The 6,185-nt window shown below is 35.2% G+C and overlaps 1 pseudogene; it reads right to left on the reverse strand.

The window, feature by feature from the left end:
• Positions 1 to 1,112: 1,112 nt before the first annotated feature.
• Positions 1,113 to 4,807, reverse strand: LOC142636087 (G-type lectin S-receptor-like serine/threonine-protein kinase RKS1; annotated as a pseudogene).
• Between the last annotated feature and the right edge of the window lie 1,378 nt (positions 4,808 to 6,185).

Below are 6,185 nucleotides of genomic sequence, written 5' to 3' on the forward strand. Positions count from 1 at the left end.
AATATGACCAGGTAAGAGTTATGGCGATCACGCGTTTTGGGATGGACTCAGATAACAAAGCCTACATGTGAAACATGCCCTGCTTTGACTTTGCCTAAACAATAGTTATGTTATCATTCAGTAATATTACTCTTTTAAGTACAAGTGATCAAGGAGTTTTGACAGGACCTGGTGCATTATTACTGGTTTGATCACACCCAATTTTGAGTATATATAGAAGTAAAACTCATCCAATATAACTGCATGATGCAATCAAACACCTAAAGCTTGGCCTCAAACCAAAAGGAAACGAAAAAGTTTGGTTCTAAACATGTTTAGAGTTCTCTTTTTCCAACTCACTATGTGGCATTGAAGAAACCATCCATGTATAGTTTTAGTCACATGACTTTGTTAATTAGTCATATGACTTGTTTAAATAATACACATAAATAATTTTATAAATAGCCACATAAACGGGTTTGAAAAAATAGCTCTAAACATATTATGAGTCAAAACTTTGTTAAAGCAAAAAACCAAGAAAATGGATGATGAAGGGACAGGAAAACAATATCGAAAGTTTAGATTCAAGTTTTGTTCAGTTTGCAATTCTTACTGAGATCATGCAGATTTAAAGCGGGGACTTTTGTAAACATAAAGCCAATATAATTTATACAGTAGATTTTGGTCTTCAAATATATATGGTTACTAAAGTTCAAACTTCAGAAAAAACCTGAATCAAAATATCCAAGGATTTTGCTGGTGATTAGATTAACACGTGAGGTTAAACATTAAACACACTCCTATCAGTTGTTTATGACAAGGATATTTACTTGAAAAATTAATTGAACTTTGTTCCTAGACTACCATCCATCACAGACAGCACGTTTGGCTTTTAGCTTTCCTTAAAATTCTAATGTTGGGCTATGACTTATTGCTTGGGGCTCAGAAAATTTGTTTATAGCTTACATAATTCTCTAATATGTTTCAATTGTTAGCATATGAGGCTTGAACTGCAGTTACAGATCTTGAAAGGTCAAGGGAGACTACAGTCCACTGAACTAGGTTGTATTTACCAACATTTTTCATTTTACTTTGGATCACTTGGTACAAAAGGGATAGAAAGAAGAAGAAAAAGAATAGAACAAGTAATACATTTTTTTAATACAAAGAGTAAAATGTCAATTTGTCTCACAAATCCTTATAGAAGCAATTTAGATGCAGCTAACTAAAATCTTTACCTTTAGTGAGCTTCAAACTTAGTTACTGTCACATCATTTGTAGAATAAAATCCCCCTCCTGTGATTGATCCCAAATCATTGGTAGGTCTTTGGAAGATGAAAGCAGGTTGTTTTGGAGAAGGAAGAGTTGTTTCACAACTCGGCATGAGAAGAACTGCCAACATTGTTGGTCAATCCATTGCATCTTCTTGCACACATAAGAGCCCAATTTGAATGCATCTTAAGACTTCATGGTAAACAAATGACACATTTATCGATGAATCAACTATATCTAAGGCTCTATATTCTTTCGAAAGTTCCCAGACCTGTGTGATTTGTAGCATTACCCATAAGTGGCTGTATTATAACTGCATACCATAAAGATTTCTGTTTTCTATTACTTACATGCCCTATCAAAGTTATGGAACGGTGCTTGTGATAAAAACTGTTGTTCTTCTTGCCACTAACAATCTCCAACAATATGACACCAATACTAAAGACATCTGATTTTGTTAAAAATTTCTCAAATACTACGTACTCTAGTGACATATAACCACTGCACATGAACAACATTATATACATAATGTTAAAGTTTGCAAGGCTTTCATTTCCTTATGTGTAGTAAGTGTGCAAGTCTTTGCATAATATACGGGAGCATGTGTGCACGTGTATTTGTGTGATACTTACTATATTCCTATAACTCAAGTTGCCTTGTCTTCAATTTGGTTCCCTTTGAATATATGGGCTATCCCGAAATCCGAAATCTTGGGGTTCATCTCAGCATCTAGTAAAACATTGCTGGTTCTAAGATCCCTATGAATAATTCTTAATCTTGAGTCTTGATGAAGATGCAAATCCCACAAGAAATCCCAATGAAGATTTCAAAGCGTTTCCTTCAATTAAGCAATGAACTTCTTGTATGATCTACAATAAATTTTTACTCTAGTTTACTCAAAATGCAATTTAAACAGTGTTGAAATATGTGTTTTTTACGTACCTCACATTTATTCTTTGAACATATAATAAAAGAAAATAAATCAGATGATGGAAATAGATTTTAATAAAGAAGACATACCAAAAATGAAGGAGTCCAAGCTTTTGTTTGGCATGTACTCATAAATAAGCATCTTTTCTTCCTCCTGAATGCAATAGCCAAAAATTTTGACAAGATTTCTTTGTTGAAGTTTTGTAATCAACATAACTTCATTTTTGAATTCCTCTATTCCTTGTCCTGGACTCTTGGATAGAATTTTTACAGCTATTTGTTGCCTGTTAGATAACTGTCCCTGAATTCATGAACCAAGAATAAGCTTACTCATAACTATTAGTTCTAAGAAATTGAGTTCAAAGACTAAGAATGCGTTTGGATAGGAGGCTGCGTCCACGTCTGGGCAGTTTTTTTTTTTTTTTTTTTTTTCCACGCGCATGTGTCACTGTTCATTGGCCATGAACAGTAATTTTAGGCCAATGAACAGTACTTTTTGGGATGAACAGTAATTTTTACACATTAAAAAATTATTTTTGTACAGTATTTTCAGTTTTTAGTTTTCAGTTTTCAGCAATAAGTTCTATCCAAACGGACTCTAAATCTTTTTTTTTTTTTTTGATGGGTAAGCTCAATCTGATTTTTCAATAACTTATGTGCTAGATTATGAAACTCATTTTATCCCATTCTCACCCGCATAATAATGGAATATCAAACAAAAACGAAAATAGGTATGCTATCAACATTCAACAATGTAATTATGAATTGTAAACGTACCTTAAAAACAGAACCAAAACCACCTTGCCCAAGTTTGTTGGTCAGAGAGAAATTGCCAGTAGCAGCAACTATGCTGCTTAGATAAAAAATCGATATATCTGGATGTCTACTACTGTCCTCTAGCTCATTTCCCTCCAAATAACCTTTGGTACCAGTAAAATTTAATGATTGATTATGTAATTTTCTCTTCACTGTCCTAAAACATATTGACAGACAGTGCTCACTATAATTTCACAATGGAGAACTAATCTAAATGACTCCTGATATATGGGACATTTTTCATGACTTAGTGGAACACACACGTATATATACATGAACAATGCAATGCAAATGATTTTTTTACCTTTCTTTTTCCTCCTTCGTCATTAGCCACATGTAGGCTAGCAAGGATAACAGAAACAACACAGCAAGACAATATTGTAATAGCTAGTTTCCTCTTCTTGCCAAGAAAATCTATAGAATTTCTGGTATACTTAGCTGAAGGGAACAAAATTAACAATGATTCATAAAATGAAAAAGACAGAAATGAAAATTTGGAAAAATGAGAACAAGCGAAGAAGACTACCAAACTCAGCTGCATACACACGAACATTTAGATCAAACCCATCATCTGTAAACTCTAAAATGACCATCAGATCACCATAAAATGACAAGCAACTGAATCCCTTCCCACTAATATTGTAATTGATAAAAGCTGTGCAAGAACAATTCCTCAAGCATGCCTGCTCACACTCTGAACTACTCATACTCATGTCCATCCAAGCTGCGACAAATGTATCAGGAGGCTTCAAACGTGCCACCTTAACAAATCCTTCTCCATTTCCACACATGGAAAAACCCAACTGCTTTCTCACACATCCCTCAGAACCGTCTCTGAAATACCAAGCCCTTGGAGACTTGGGTTCATACCCTGGCAAACACATACATTCAAATCTGTTAGTATTGTCAGGAGTACATTTACTGTATGCACCAAAGTGTCCATAGTTATCACAAGAGTATTTAGGTGTTGACCATAGTTCCTTCTATTGATGATCACCATCATTCCACAAAAGTTGTTGGAACAAACCAGAGTTGTCAACCACTACTCTAGAAATGATGGAGGGCTCATCAAAAAAGTAGGCATAAGATACCTCTTCTTCGTTGTAAACAAAATCGTACTTAAAACCCAAAGATACTGTTGTTGCTACTGCTAATGTTTGCCATGGCCATGGGGCTGACCGCCAATACAGGGTCGAACCCTTATACAAGACAACTTGTGGAGAGCCAGTAGGATTCATCTTACAAAAGTATTGCCCAGTTCCAGGGTCATCTTGTGACTTCCAAGATGTCAAAAACCTGCCTAGTCCAGTTATCCAATTCAACCCCAGCCTCATGTATGGAAGCAAAGTGTCTGTAGGGTAGTCAAAGCTTTGCCATAACACGTTTTTGACTTTTTGTTATTGCCCTGCACCAATACCAGGTTCCCTGAATCTTGAAGCTGAGCAACAGAGGAGGTTGTCCCTTGGACAGAAACATTTGTAGACCAAACAAGACGGTTTTAACCGTCATGGAGGACGAGGTTTTTAAACAGGTTGATGGAGAGAACTCCAGAGGAATCATTGATAGGATCATTCCTGTTTGCAACCCAAATGACAGTTTGTTTTGTCACTTTGACATACCAAATACCAAGATACTGATAGCTGGAGTTGCCAGGGCTGAAGATGCCTAAGGCAAAATTATTTTCTTTGGAAATCAAAGATTGGCCATCCTTGATGGATTGGTCTGGTGTTAAGGTATCAAGGGAAGTGCAAAATGGAAAGAAAAGAATGATTAGAATGAAAGACATAACCATTTTTTCAGCATCCATGTTTGTTTTAGTGATTATTTACTTAAATTAAAAAAAAATTAAAAATTTGTTGGTTGGGAAAAATATATTGATATTTGGTTTGATTGAGAATTATGAAGTCTCCTTACCAAGAGAGAGAGAGAGAGAGGGAGTTAGGAATCTCTCTGATCCTTGTCTCGGAATATTTTTATTTAGGACTAAGCATCCATTCTGCAAACCAAAATGGACTATTTAAAATAAGTATTTTGATATTTAATCTGCCAGTCATTTTCAAGTTGACAAAAGCATTCACTGATAATTGATGCCTAGAATGCCTCCAATCCCTAGATGCAATTCTGAACTTGTGATGCTTAGTGACTGTAAGCCGGCATATTGACCTGATCCAATATCCATTTTGATACGCTATTTTTTTTGTTTGAAAAAAAGGTGCTTAGTCCAAAGATTGGCTTATTAGGATACATAGAGTTATCAAGGCAGGGCGAACTATCCTGGCTTGCGATGGTAATTGGTAATTCGGCATCCTGACTGATCTTGGACCAGCCGCAGCCAACTAATCTGAGCTTGATTCCTAGAGCTTTTTTCTGTTCTTCGGCTAACCTCAGTACAGCAAATTTCAGTGGCTTTTACAAACTAGTATGCAATCTACTACATGCCTTGCTTGTATCCAAAAAGAAAAGGTGTAAAACAATACAGCTCATTGGAAGCACAATTTTAACTTTTAAAAATGACTGCATAGATTCACAACCAAGCATATGAGATCAATATATATTCTATCTGTCTTGTAAAGCCTTAAGTACAAGGTATTGGACAAGGTAAACTGTATTGCACAACCAAAACAATTGGATTTATAATGTCTTTCATTAACCCTTTAATAGTGTAGCATAATAGTCACCTCATTTATTGTACCATATCTCCCATCCATTTCAAAATCTGCTAAATGAAGAAGCAGATATAGAGAACTTCAACAAATGATTAAATTTTTGGCCTAAAGTCAGTAGAAAGAGCAATGCTAATCAAAATTCTTATTGAGACATTATTAAAGAATGATCAGAAATATGAATTAAGGAATGGTGTCATATGGTAGCCATAGAATATACCTTAGGACCCATGGTAAATTTGACAGCAACAGCAAGCTCCTCCACACCCTTTAGCATAAGACAAAGAGCCTAAAACCCCGAATTTTATACCTTTGGTAGGGAGACTTCATATTCCTAAATCAAACCAAATATCGATATTTTCCCCCATACCCCAAAAATAGTTACTTTAAGTGAAAGACCAATAACACAAACATGGATGCTGAAAAACTGGTCATTTATTTGATTCTGATTCTTCTTTTCTTCCCATTTTACATTTCCCTTGACACCTTAACATCAGACCAATCCAAAAAGGATGTCTATTTTTT

Source organism: Castanea sativa, chromosome 5 (assembly GCF_040712315.1).
Source record: "Castanea sativa cultivar Marrone di Chiusa Pesio chromosome 5, ASM4071231v1".
Taxonomy (NCBI): Eukaryota; Viridiplantae; Streptophyta; class Magnoliopsida; order Fagales; family Fagaceae; genus Castanea; species Castanea sativa.